The following is a 15645-nucleotide window of genomic DNA, read 5'->3' as shown; positions in this document are numbered from 1 at the left end:
GTGTACTTGTAGCTGCTTCAGAAATGGTCTCCTTATCTTTGCTATACTCTCCTTAACTTGTTGTCTTCATTACCCTTTTTCTGCCCTTGTCTTCGTGTTTTTAGCCCTCTTATATGCAGATTTCAGAGTGAAGTTGTGTGTCATCATTTGGAGTGGAAAACCTCTATAAATAGGGGCCTGTCCCTCCAATTAAGCCGACATGACTGGCTGCTTTTAGGCTGACTTATAGTTTGCATTATAATTCAATTTTTACCCATCGTTTTGCTGCTTATAAACTACATTGGTGCTAGGAGAGGATTTGACCATGCTTGGAGGTGTTGCCTTGACCTTGTATGATGTCATACATGATGTAACATGCCCTCAAAGGGTCTTATCATAATTACATTTGATTTTGACTCTCTAGAAGCACTTCAAAATGTGCTTGACCTATTTTCAATGAGCAAGAAACTCATTGACAAATAATACAAAAATAATTTCTCTTTTCTTGAATAAGTAAAAATATCAAAATTACATTTATGAAGACCTAGCCTAGTTACATTTCCTTCAACACTCGCTCTTAACTAGGGAGGTATTCATACAATATTACAAGGTGTTTGGAAATTTTCAATCTTGAAGAATTCACATAAGAGAAACCGGATTTGCAATGAATATGTTATAGCAGCATATTCATCAGCATTGTCATAGTGCAAGGCCTAGACCAACAACTTCATCTCTTTACGAGACCATAAGCTACAATGCTAGTGAGACCAATGATTTATAGACACCTTCATCATTGTCTCTCAAGGTACATACCCACCTGGTTGTTCTCCGAGTATGACCTTCTAGGAATATTCTTATCTTGGGTTCCCAACCCTTAAAGAATATTGGTCCTCTTACCTACTCTTGTCTTGGATGCCCTACACATCCTCAAAGAGTATCGAATGCCAGATGATTATCTAATCCTCCCATTCTTTCTTCCCAAGTGAAGACAAGAATGTCATGTCTATCTTGTGTCTACATTTCCATTCATGGCCTTCATTTAGACTTACAACTGTTAGTCTTGGTCTAGTGCATGACCCATGAAATGGAAAACACAATTGTCACTCCTTTGTAATCAGGGGTGATCCAAAAAATCCCTCTTGATCAAGGACCTGTCAGAGCTCCCTCTTAACTGGGGACTCTTTCCTTCATCAGTAGCTTCTTCTTTGTGGGCCCTTCAGCTGCTTGATCTTCTTCCTTTCTTGATGTCATGAAGTCTTCGATCAAACTTCTTCTTGGTAGGGAATCATCCATTGATCACTTTCCTTCTTGGTTAGTCATGTCATTGCTTCTTGGAAAGTGACTATCAGGTTTGTCATCTTGGCTACTCCTTTGTCATCTTGTCCATGCTTTGGACTACTATCCTCATGGATGCTTCATAGTACTAGGTTACATGTTTTGACATAGTATCCCATTATGAATTCATTATGATATTGCTTCAACATTTCTTTTTCTTTTGTTGGATGGCTTCTTCATCATGACATCTTTGTAGAGTAGAATTAGTTATCTGCACCGTTTGTATCTCCAAGGCCTTCAAAGGTGTCAAAGGTGCTTTCTTCTTTTATCAGAGTTGTCCTGCCTTCTTTCGGGAGATGTCTTATCAAGGCATCTTGTCAGATATTGATCCTTGGTGATCATGGTGTTCTTCACATGCTTGATCTCTTTCTTCATTTGCTTCTCCTCAAATAGATAAATCAACCATCTAATGCTTCTTGTGATAACATTCCTTCATTGCTTTCTTTTTGGACTTGTCAGCATTTCTTCTTGCTTCTTAGTCAGAAATCTTATGCTCCTTATGTGAGCATATTCTTTTGTTGACCTCCATCGCATTGTGGTACATGCCTTCAAGCATGTTCTTGGTGAAAGAGATTCTTTCATGGTTGATCATTTTATAGAACTATACCCATGATTCAATAATATACAAATGATAACATGACTTAAAATTTGATGCATACATACCTCATCTTGATTCTCCTTTGATCATCCTTTGGTGTGGCCCTTCTTGCTTCATCTTAGCCTGCCTGCATATCATCCTTTTTCTTGAATCCCATGAATGGGATTCCCAATGAGACATCTGCCTTGGTTCACGAACCTTCTTTTGAAGATTCCATCATAGGATCTTAAAGATCCTCACCTTGCAAATGTTTCCTTCCTTTGATGATTTAGGTCTTCTAAGATTCTTATTATGATCAAGTTTTCTTTCATCATGTATGAGGTCCTATACTAGGTATGCTCCTTCTACATGAATATCTTGAGCTATATTTTCCATGCTCCTATATTCTAGAAGATATTTCTACTTATGCATTTTTGTTCTTCTCATAAATGCTACATCTACATGAGTGTCTAGAACTCTATGTACATCATGCTGCTAGATTCTAGAGGGTGATTCTAGCCATGCAATTTAATTTATTCCTACATGCTCCTATTCTACTCAAAACTTTGAAAGAAGTCTAGAAGAAAATATTTTGACCTAGTAATAGTAGACATCTAGAGAATCTTCCTTCTTTTTCTTCTTTCCTTCTTCTTTCATCTCTTGAGTTATGTGAGCTTCTTCCCTCTTCCTTTTGTTATTGTTGTCCTTCTTAAGCTTAGGACAATTCCTTTTGTAGTGTCCATATTCTTGGCATCCAAAACATTGGATATTGGACATGTCTTTGTTGTTTGTTCTACATGGACCAAACTTGCCAAATTTACCCTTTATTTTGGCCGTGGTAGCAAATGCTTGCTCCTTTAATCCCACATCTTCTTTCGCCTTAAGTCTGGTTTCCTCTATTCTGCATAGAGACCACATTTCACTGAGAGTGGTTGCTTCCTTCTTGGCATATATGTTGATGTGAATTTCCCCACTCCTCAGGTAGAGCATTGAGTACAACAATTATCATTTCTTTGTTAGACATGACTTCCCCAAGCTCTTGAAATTGATCTCTCATTTAAGAGATTTTCATGAAGTAGGGAGCTATTCCTTCCTTTTTTTATCTTCATCTTGTATAATTCATTCCTCAAAGATATTACTTCTCTGATTCTGGATACCGAGAATAGTTCTACTAGTTTATCACAAATTTTTTTTGATGTCTCAAACTTGGAGACATAAGGAATGAGAGTGTCTTTGATTGATTCTATCAGAATCCTTTGAGCTCTTGTCTCATCCTTATTGTACTTGGCTAAGGCTTGAGTTTGTTCCTTAGCAGGGATAGTGATATTCCCTTTGACATGCTCTAGGAGTTCATTCTCCTGGAGTAGTAGATAAGTCCTCTTCTTCCATGCAAGAAAGTTATTGGTCCCTACCAATTTATTGCTTTCCTTGCAAAAAAACATTGATGTATATTCAAAAGGGGACATGCACTTACTTGATAGATTTTGAGATGTAATGGAATTGCTTCCTCCTTGAAGGCTTGGTGGCTTGTCTTCCCTGGATCTTGATGCTCTTCAAGTTGCCTTCTTGCTTGATGACTAGTAGCTTGCTCCAATATGCTCTTCTTTGTAGGTGCCTTTATGTAAATCTTCTTCTAGGTTTGTAGAATTCCTTGGTGAATAATGGATCGTAGACCCTTCATTACCTTGAAGTGATTGAGACTTCTAGGCTTGATTATTCAACTTTGTAGATGCTCCCCCTTGATGAGTGTTCTTGAGTTTCCCTTTCCTTGATGTGTCACCTTAGCTCTGATACCATGTTAGAGAATCTAGGGCAAAGTAGTGTTATGATGATTCTCTGAGACTTGATAACAATTTGTGAAGTATTTTCACTTTTATTGTTAGCTTCTTCTTCTTCTTCTTATTATTATTAGTGCATATGTGTGTGCTTCATCAAACTGCCATAAAAAATAAATAACAAGAACACAGAATTTGGCTCTCTGCTAGGGACAAACCCTTTCCACTCGTGAGAGGAAAACCCTTTGTAAGATTTCTCTTATTGAAGCTTCTTATTTGAAAGACTGCCAAACCCTAGACCCTTGACTAGGATATCCTCCAAGTATAAGTTAAATCCTTCCTCTTTTTCGACTCTTACTTCGGCACTTAGTCTTCCATCACTTCGTCTTTCAATTAGAGTCCTTTTTCACCTTAGAGAGATGGGCTCTTGTGAGTTCTTGGAGGCTTGACTTACCCAAACAAAGGACTATCAGTTGTTGTCATTCCCTTACTGTACCTCACACGTGTGACTATTTCTATCCCTAGAAATAGTTCTCTTCTTCCTCGGTTGTGTTTCTCCTTCCTTCGTTTGTGAGGCTACCTTCAACGCTGGAGTAGGAGGCCTTTGTAGGCCTAGTTACTATCCCAAACCATAAATAATATGTCATTACAACTTTATTGCTGATTTGGCCGCAGTCTGTCCTTTATTCCTCTACACGTGTGGTTGTAGCTGCTTCAGAAATGGTCTCCTTACCTTCGTTGTTCTGTCTCCTTAACTTGTTGTCTTCGTTACCCTTTTTCTGCCCTTGTCTTCGTCTTTTTAGCCCTCCTCTTGTATGTAGATTTCAGAGTGAAGTTGTGTGTCATCTTTTGGAGTGGACAACCTCTATAAATAGAGGTTTGTCCCTCCAATTAAGCCAACATGACTGGCTGCTTTTAGGCTGACTTACAGTTTGCGTTATAATTCAATTTTTACCCATCGTTTTGCTGCTTGTAGACTACGTTGGTGCTAGGAGAGGATTTGACCATGCTTGGAGGTGTTCCCTTAACCTTGTATGATGTCATTCATGATGTAAAGTGCCCTCAAATGGTCTTATCATAATTACATTTTGATTTTGACTCTCTAGAAGCACTTCAAAATGTGCTTAACCTATTTTCAATGAGAAAGAAACTTATTGACAAATAATACAAAAATAATTTCTCTTTTCTTGAATAAGTACAAATATCAAAATTACATTTATGAAGACCTAGCCTAGTTACATTTCCTTCAACACAAAGAACATCTGTCACCTGCAGAGGAGGTGATGACTCCCTCTGAAATGAAACTATCCCCATCCCTGTCGCCTTGACTTTGGAGTTGTCTCCAAGCACAACCTCTAAGTCAATATCATCCTCCAAAAGGCTCATGAAGTGCTCTCTAACTCCGTTCATATGGCAAGATGCTCCATTGTCTATGAAGCAAGAAAGGGAAGATGTGACATGAGTCGCTAAACTCACAACCAAAGCACACTATGAATCAAACATAGCGATAAAATCATCCACATTTGTTGAAGCTGCAACTCCCTATTTCTTCTTACCCTTCTTGTTGGGACACTGAACAACATAGTGACTCATCTTTCCACAAGCAAAGAATTTCACTTTGCTCATGTCCTTCTCCTTAGCCTTCTTCTTCCCCTTCTCCTGCTTTGCTCCACTATATACCCCTTCTTGATATTCTTTCCCTTCTTTCCCTTAGCCACAAGAGAAACATTCTCCTCTTCACCTCCCCCACCACTCTTGCTTCCACCTCTCGCACTCTTCTTGATCTCCTCCTGGATGAAATCGTCCCACATCCTCCTCCAACCAAGAAAGTGCTCTCTGGCCACCAAGTTGTGGATAAAGCCATCCCACTTCTTGGTGAACCCATATAAGACAATCCTAACCAACTTCTCCCCTAGAACAACCTCTCCAATGGCAGCTAACTCATCCTCACATGTGAGACTTTGGTGAGGAAAGATGTCACACTGTCGGTCTTGGTTATCTTGTTTTTGCGTAGTTTTGTCTCAACACCTTCCTATTCTCATTAGAATTTTGGTGCAAAGAGACCAAGGAATCCCACATCTGATATGCATATCTCATCCCTAAAACATGAGGGAATAAATGGTCCTTGATGGCATCTAGAAGGATCCTCTTTGCCTTCACATTATTCTTGTTGAACTCCACCAACTGAGCTAGATCAGTGGGTGCTTGCACATCTGATTCAACTACATCCTACACTTCCACCTTCTCTAATAAAATTATAATCTTCTCCTTCCATGGGCGAAAGTTTTAAACCCCCATCAATCTGTCCTCTACTCTCAACCCAGTAGCCATGACCGACAACCAACAAAATGGAGCAAATATGGAAGCTAGAAACTTCCTCCCTCTAAACTGCAGAAGTATTTAGGTTTCTAGCAAAGTTTCAAAGGTTTTGGTTCACTGTTTGAAGACTTTAAATGCTTGCTACCCTCTCTATCAGCTGATTGAAATTGAAGATTTGAGCCTCAGCTTAGCTCAACTCAGCTCTAATACCATGCAAAAAATTTATGATCTGCACCCTTAATCTAGTTTACAAGTTTGCATGTGTTTGTTTAGGCCGAACCCATATGTTTTATCATGCTGATATAAATTTTAGTATGCATTCATTGAAAACATTAAAAGAGTACTTCTACTATTTTTCACTTTCCTATTAGCTAGTAATTAAGGAAAAATTTAGGCAAGCATTCACACAATGAGACACTTATTTTTGGTCAAGTTGACCTCGGAAAAACCCAACAGCCTCTTGGGGAAAACTGATCTTCAAAGGAGGATTTTATTGCTTAAGAAATTATAAAATAAGTACAGCTATACTTATCTCCCTTTTTCTGTTGTAGCATTAATTGCAATTTCTAGAAATTTGTGCCCACTGAACAATACAAATTTTCAGCAAATTTAGTGCCCAAAATTTCTGTATTTTTCTACAGCTCAGCTCCTTGGAATTTGTGCCCAAACTCAGTCTCAAAATCTGTGCAAAACCCAACCTCAATTTTTGTACCTGAAGGTGACTTTTTTTCCTCGAAAATCGTGCCAGACAACAACTAAACCCCTCCTCAATTTTCGGGCTACTTGAATTTGTTGTCCTGAAATTCATGCCTCAAATTTCGGTCCTCATGACAACTACCTTCTCCTCGAAATTCGGACTTGACTGCTCGAAATTCAGGCTTGACTGCTCCTCAAATTTCGTGCAGCCCGCTCCTCGAAATTTGTACCTTCCTGCCTTGAATTTTATGCCTGTTGTAGTTGCCTTTCTCCTTGATTTTCATGCTGTTGTCGCTGCCTTCTCCTTGGAATTCAAGCTTTCCTTTGGCTGCAAGTTCTCTCATTCTTCATGAAGTTTTCCTCCTCTCTTCTCCTCGTCTTTCTCTCAAGTGTGAAGTGAAGAACGCGATCCTTTTTCCCTCTTTTGTTTCCTTGTAAAAGATTGAATCCCTAAACCTATGATCCAATGGCTGAGATTTAATCTCCAAATCTCAACATGTGTGGTTGGGATCAGTTATCCCAAATGACCTGTAGGTTTTAACCCCGTACATAAATTACCTGCATACGAATTTTAAAACACAGAAAATAAACAATGTGAGAGCATAACACATAAAACATATATACATAAAGATTTTCCCCTGGATCCCAAAACCGGGACTACCAGCTTGATTTTTCATTATTTTCCTTTCAATGTTACAATACATATTTATACATTCCGAAGCATCCAATACCATGGATTGAGAACCATCGTGTCCAAAACCATATGCGAAAAATCATGCACAAAACCATAGGTAGGTCCGCCCAACTTAATATAGAGTCCAAAAACAAAATTTTCCTGGGCACTACCCCAGACCCCATAGAGTGAGATTACCTGCACCCCTCAAACCCCTTGTGAGCCCCGCCCCCCCCGCTACACAATTGGCGCAACGAAGGGGAGGCTCCTCCCACCTTCTAACCCCCCGGTTAACTGCGTGGGCTAGTCGTGGAAAAAATATAACACAACCCAACATTCTCCCGCTTGTTTTCTTCCCACAGGGGGCCACAAGAGAGCTTAGTCATTTATCCAGCCCTGCAATGCCCATTGCTTCTCTACACCAAGAGAACTTCTCAGAGCTCACAAATTTTTTCAATGCATCTGCAGTATTCTTCAAAGTGTCCACCTTTACTAGCAACACCTTTTTTTCTTCTATCATATCCCTCACAAAGTGATACTGAACATCCATGTGCTTTGTCTTTGAATGATGTGCAGTGTTCTTTGCCAAGAAAATTGCACTTTGGCTTTCAGAGTCTATCCTTACCCCATAGTTGAACAAAATCTCTGCAACCAAACTGCTTCCTTTCTTGCATGAGTGGCTGCCATGTATTCTGCCTTTGTAATTGACAATGCCACTATAGATTGTTTCTTACTCATCCAACTGACTGTACCTCCAAATAGGTTAAACACATATCCACTTGTAGATTTTCTTTGATCCAGATCTCCAACCCAATGTGCATCAACAAAGCCACGATTATCCAACACTCTGTCCAATCCTGGTCTTCCTTAGTAGCACAAACCATAATCACTAGTGCCACGCAAATACCTGAAAACCCGCTTCACTGCTGTCCAATGCTCCTTCCCTGGTTTTGACATAAACCTGCTCAATACTCCCACTGCATGTGCAATGTCTGGTCTAGTATAGACCATCGCATACATCAGGCTACTGACTGCACTTGCATATGGAACACGGGACATGTCCTCTTCCTCTTCTTGTGTCTTGGGACACTGTTCAGCAGATAACTTTACACCTACAGGAATAGGAACCTTCATCGGTTTACTATCCTGCATATTAAATCTCTGCAATATTGTCTCGATATACTTCCTCTGGTTTAACCAGAGCTTCCTCTTTGTCCGATCTTTTTTAATTTCCATGCCCAAAATATAGTTTGCAACACCAAGATCTTTCATGTCGAATTTGGAGAACAAATGGGTCTTCAAATCCTGGATAATTTCTGTCTTTTCCAACCAACAACATATCATCCACATACAAGACCAGATAAATAACACGGTCACCAATTAATTTAAAATACACACAGTGATCTTCTTTGCTTCTGGTGAAGCCAAGCCCCCGTATAAATGTATCAAATTTCTGATACCACATCCTTGGTGATTGTTTTAACCCATACAGAGACTTCTTTAACTTGCATACCATTTCTTTCTTACCCTTCACTGCAAAACCTTCAGGTTGCTTCATGTAGATCTCCTCTTCCAGATCCCCATGAAGAAACGCTGTCTTCACATCCATCCGTTCTACCTCAAAATTAAAAGCAACAACAGATAAAAGTAATCTAATAGAAGCTACCTTGGCAATAGGAGAAAAAATATTACCAAAATCAATTCCTGGCACCTAGGAATAACCTTTTGCTACCAACCGAGATTTGTATTTCTCCACCTTTCCTTCCGCATTTGTCTTCTTCTTGAACACCCATTTGCTGCCAATGGGTTTCCTTCCAACCGAAAACTCCACCAGGTCCCAAGCCTCATTTTTGTGCAAAGATGCCATTTCATCAACCATGGTCTCTTTCCAGAGTTTTCCATCCTCTGAATCTATTGCTTCCTTCACAGTTCTGGGATCATCATCAGTAATAGATAAAGAAAAATTTGAACAGAAAGCAGATGGACTATACCTTTCTGGCTGCGTTCTTTTTCGAACTGATCTTCTCACACCCAGAGTTTGTGGCTCTTCATCCTCTGATTCCTCCTTTGTTGTAGAGTCTGATTCTTCCTCCTTTTGTTCAAACTCTATCTTCTCAGGTTTCTTTGGTTGGACTTCATGTTTAATAACATCTTTCACCTCTCTGAACACCACATCCAAGTTGTACACAACCTTCCTTGTTACTGGGTTCCAAAGCTTATAACGCTTTAAACCATCCTTATACCCAATAAAGATGCACTTTTCAAATTTACTATCCAACTTGGTTCTTTTCTCCTTTGGAACATGTACATATGCATCACATCCAAATACCCTCAGATGTGAAAGAGAAGGTTTTTTACCAGTCCATACCTCTTGTGGAGTCTTATCTTCCAATGCTGATGAAGGTGATCTATTGACCAGGTAACATGCAATCTCCACCGCCTCTACCCAGAATTCTTGTCCTAACCCGACACCACTGAGTATGCTTCTTGCCCTTTCCATCAACGTCTTGTTCATTCTTTCTGCAACTTTATTTTGCTGAGGTGTATATGGAGTAGTCTTTTGCCGTGCTATACCACTCTTCTTACAGAATTCTTCAAATTCCTTACTGCAAAACTCTCCACCGTTATCTGTTCTCAGCACCTTTATCTTCTTCTCTGTCTGGTTTTCCACTAGAGCCTTAAATTCTTTAAACCTGTCAAAGACTTCAAATTTCTTCTTAAGGAAATGTATCCATGTATTCCTTGAGAAGTCATCTATAAATAATACATAGTACACAAACTTACCCAGTGATGGAACCTTCACAGGTCCAAACACATCACTATGCACAAGCTCTAATATATGTTTCGCCCTCTTACCACTAGAGGGGAAACTCACCCGATTCTGCTTCCCATATACACAATTTTCACAGAAATAAAAAACAGAGATCTATTTCTCATATCTTCTACCATACCTTTACCATGAAGTATCCGAAGGCCCTTCTCTCCAATATGTCCAAGCCTTTGATGCCACAGAATGGTCTTCTCTCCAGAGACCACTAGATTTTCTGCTCCACTTTCAGGAACCACAGAGTTGTTTCATCCACCAACAACAGTGATACCTTGCAGCTTGTACAGAGTTCCAATCCAAACTCCCCGCATCAATACCAGTGCTCCTCGAACCATCTTGCAGGTATCCTTCTCGAACACTGTTTTTACACCTGCATCATCCAACTTGCTTACAGAAATCAGATTTCTGGCCAATGCAGGAATATGCAGAACACCTGGAAGTGTTCTAACCCTTCCACCTTGCAACTTCAATTTTACTTTTCCGCGACCAATGATTCTAGCCTTCCTGTCATCCCCCAAGAAGACATCACCACCATCATATTTCTCATACTTGCAGAACCACTCTCTATGTGGAGTGAAGTGAACAATGTTGCAGGAAGCGTCCCCCCGGTTCTAAGGCCCGAAGCGTGTCCCGTGCGGATGCTTCCAGGAAGCGTCCTCGGAAGCGCGATTCCAAAATTCGGAAGCGTGCTTCCGCCTGTTTTGGATGCTTCCTGGAAATTTCCGAAGATTTCCTTTAAAGCGTGCTTCGGCCGTACGAAGCGTGGCGCTTCGGAGGGCGAAGCGTATGCTTTTCGTACGCTTCTGGAAAAGCGCCGCGCTGTTTAGAAAATCGTTTTTTTTTTAATTTAGGTGAGTTTGCTTGTTGGGGGTGGGTCCACCTTGGGTTAGGGTGAGGAATGAAGGCAAAAAAAATATAATATTTTTTTATAGATATAGCAAATGCTCTCTCATGGTAATGTTAAATTCTTAAAGTAAAAGTGACATTCTCCTTTATTTTTCATTTTCATCCTTTTACTTAAATTTTTAACATTACCATGAAATGACTCAGGATGTTTGAGAGTGGTTCTAGCCTCATTGGACTTCATGTGGAGAAAATAGAATTTCATATCCTATTCAAAATTCAACAGACTTAACAGTTTTCAAGAATTCAGGATCAATGGGATTGTGGCATTTCATTAGATTATATCAAGTATGAAGGTATGCGATTAGCATTTAATCAAGAGCACCAAGCCCTATATGTACCCTAGTGTTGGTGGTGTTAATTGTTGAACTCCTTTATCACGCGTCACGCCCTTAGCAAAAAATTACCTTTCAATCAAGTCAAAATCATCGATCAAGCATGTTAAAGCTTTTTCTACCATATTTTAAGTCTTGAATTAGATAGTTTGATCAAAATTGGGCAATGTTGACTAATATCCCTAGACAATCGAGGTAGAGGCAAAGGCTAGACAAGAGGAGAAGAATCTAGATTCTAGATGGTTGATGCATCTAAATGGTTGATGCTCGAATAATTAATCATTAATGTATAATGGATGCTATATCTATCTTGATTTATGCAAAAATATGCACGTTTTCATGTCTTCTACAACTAATTTGGTATTTGGGATGTTTGTTTTGAGTATAAATGCAAAAATAATATATATATATATATATATATATATATATATAGATATATATATATATATATATATATATATAGCAGACGCTTCACTTCCTAGATTTTTGGAAAATGACGCTTTCGCGTCCCCTCTTCGTCCCTGCTTCGTGCAACATTGGAAGTGAAAGGATGCACCTGAGTCAATCAACCATGCCTCATGATCTACATGTATACTTGAAGAAGCCAAGTACACATCCCCACCTTCAATTAAGGTGGTTTTCGCCTCTGTAGAAGGAGCATCATTAGATCCCTTTCCTTTGTTAGGAGCTTTGGATTTACAGTCCCTTTTGTAGTGCCCTTCCTTTCCACATTACTAGCAAACCACCTTTACAGGTTTTCTTGGAGATTTAGATCTCCCATTCGATGACTTATTTTTGTTTTTGTTTTGGGACCGTCCTCGTACAGACAAGGCATCACCATTCTGGTTCTCCATATTTTTCCGTCTCATCTCCTCCATCAGCAAGGATGAGACTATTTCATCAAACTGCAAGGCAGTTGCATTGCTACCTATTGCAATAACCAGACTATCCCATGAATCTGGTAGAGAACACAACAAACTAATGCACTTATCTTCATCTGAAATTTTAATATCAACAGATAATAACTGAATTACCACAGTATTAAATGTGTTCAGATGCTCTGTCACCGAGTCTCCATCTTTCATCGTCAGGTTATACACCTTTTTCCATAGGAATAATTTATTCATCAGAGACTTAGATTGGTACAAAGTCCCTAACTTGTCCCACAAAGCTTTCGCCGTAGCTTTCCCTGATACATTCAACAATACTGAGACACACAATCGTATTGTGCTCTTTGCCTTCCGATCCAACTTCTTCCTTTCTTCATCAGACACTCCCGTTGGTTTAATACCCAGATCTACCACGATCCACTGATCTTTATTCACCAACAGATCCTCCATCTTGAGTTTCCAAAACTCAAAACTTTGACCATTAAATTTCTCAATCTCTATCTTTCCACTGATCGCCATCCTTTTTCACCATCAGAATCGATGTAGTAGATCTCCCACTGAACATGGTCTACCACAAGCTCGAGCGAAACCTCTCAGCAACAAAGGCGTCCCCTTGAAGCCAAAATAGCTCTGATACCAAATGTAGGTTTTAACCCTGTACAAAAATCATCTGCATACGAATTCTAAAACGCAGAAAATAAACAATGCGAGAGCATAACACATAAAACACATATACACAGAAATTTTCCCTTGGATTCCAAAACCGGGACTACCAGCTTGAATTTTCATTATTTCCATTTCAATGTTACAATACATATTTATACATGTCGAAGCATTCAATACCATGGACCGAAATCCATCACGTCCAAAACCATGTGCAAAAAATCATGCACAAAACCATAAGTAGGTCCGCCTTCCTTCTAACCCCCCCAGTTAACTACGTGGCTAGTCGTGGAAAGAATATAACACAACCCAACATGACTCCCCTCATACATTGACCCCATCACTTAAAAATCTCTTAGTACCTTTTTTATTTTTCTCATAAAGTGAATTTTCAACTCACTTTAATATTAGAAAAGTACACTACGTACTTTACACATAAAGTCACTTTATAAAGTACAAGTGGCTTTAATATTAGAAAAGATACATGGTACAACACTTATAAGTACCTTTTCCACCCGTGACATTAATATAACTCATAAATGTCACCAAGACAAAATTAATTGATGTGCTCACTAGGCTAAAAGGGATCAAAGCCTAGTAACACCTCTCCTTGTACTATTTTCAACTTCTTCCCATATGTTGCATACAAAAACATGTTAGATCTTGGCAGGTAAATTTCATAACCATGAGTATTTACTAATGTTTCCATTTCATAGTATCTTAATAATAATCATATCTTGACACAATGTTAGTATCTTAATAATAATCACATCTTGATCTCATGTTATTGAGAACATTCCCCCAAATTGCTCCCACCCCAGCACTGTTCTCCTAGTGGGTGTCTATGAGAGTGCACTTTTGGGCTTCCTAGCATGATTCTTGCTGTTGTGGGGGCATGGTTCTCTTTGAGATGATCTTGGAGTAGTGTGTGCACTCCCGAGGTGCTCTCTAGGTGCTCCTTAGTTGCTCCCTAAACACCTATTGGACACGTTGAACTTTTTTGATGCATGATATTGTCAAGCATAAAGATTATGGGTGGGTTAATGACTTGTAAGGAAAGGGAAGAAACTCATCAAATTTGTTAATCGATATACAAGGGTCAACTATTTTTAAGAACTCACTTTAGGTTGCAACTATTTAAGATCGCAAAGACTAGATTCGGTAGTTATTTTCTCACCTTTAGGTGCCTCTTTAGGGTAAGATGGCCGATATTGTAAACATAGCTATTTGGTCATGTATATAGTTGGTAGATAACCTATTTTATTCCATCAATCAATGGTCTACTTCCTATTATATGGCCTAAAATTTTGTATGTTCGTAATTGCTAGGTCGCTGATGCTTGAATGATTAATTGCTAATGTATTGTGAATGACATTTATAACTTCATAATAGCACACAAGCAGCACAATTATGCATGTTTTTACATATTCATCAATCAATTTGGCATTCTGTATGTTATTTAAAATTATAAATGCATCCATCCATTTATCTATCTCTCTATTTATTTATAAAAATATTTTTGGAATACTCAGCCCTTGAGGTTTTTAGGGAAATGAATCTTCCTACGTTTCTGCTTCCATGCTCTGGCAACTGTGGCCTATTTTGTTAATCCTATTTTAGAGAAAATCCCTCTTTTGTGCAGGGGAACAGCTCGCCTAAAGCGAGAGAGGACAATTTTATGGTGACAATTGGCAACCTCTATTACTGTCCCTCAAGTTGCACCACTCTATTTGTCTATTTATTTATATAAAGGTTCTCGGAACACTACAGTCTTGAGGTTTTTAGGGGAATGACTCTCCCTACGTTTCTGCTTCCATGCTTTGGCAACTATGTCCCTATTTTTTTAATCCCTCTTTTGTACTGGAGAACAGTTGGCCTAAAGCGAGAGAGGACATGGTTATGGTGACAATTGGCAACCTCTCTTACTTTCCCTAAAAGTTGCACCTGTGTTTTAGGACTTTACCACTTGAAATGCAAGTTTGGAAGGTAGCTTGTCACAAGACCTCTACTATAGAATATGAAGAGGAAGAAACAACATTTAAGTTTTTTAACTTGGAAGGTAACTTGTCACAAGACCTCTACTATAGAATATGAAGAGGAAGAAACATCATTTAAGTTTTTTCTCTCGTCTTGATACTGATCTCTTTGAGATGCTCTAAAGTTTTCTATCATAATCAAACACATTACTGTCCAATTAATTTTTTGATCATAAATTTATACTTATTATCCCAAAGTAAATATCCAATTGCACTCACCATCATAACATCTCATGTATTGCCCCTCTTATAAATTTCATTTGATGTTGTCAAGGCCATGTGATTAATGTGTCTCTATCTGCATCATAGGAGAGAGAGTGACTACTCAAACAACAAACACTATTTTAATAGACTCTGTCTTCAGATTCACCACTATAGTTTTCAAATTACAGATAATTGCATTTCTATTAAATATGAGGTGAGGTTGATCTGAACATTATTTTTTCCAAATTTAACAATTTGAAAGACAGACATCCACATGAATATGTGATCGAATGACTGCTCAATTCTTCTCTAGCTCATATTAAAATTACCAAACCAACACAGCATGTTGCATGCATGCATAGATATAAGGAATCACTGCAATTCTGTAGAGGAAATGGAAAGTAGTTGCAGATAATAGAAGAAAAGTGAATGT

Source organism: Pinus tabuliformis, chromosome 4_2, assembly GCF_031772625.1.
Source record: "Pinus tabuliformis cultivar Carrire ecotype Pingquan chromosome 4_2, CPIR1, whole genome shotgun sequence".
In the NCBI taxonomy this organism is placed as follows: Eukaryota; Viridiplantae; Streptophyta; class Pinopsida; order Pinales; family Pinaceae; genus Pinus; species Pinus tabuliformis.
Note: the sequence above shows the minus strand (reverse complement) of the source record.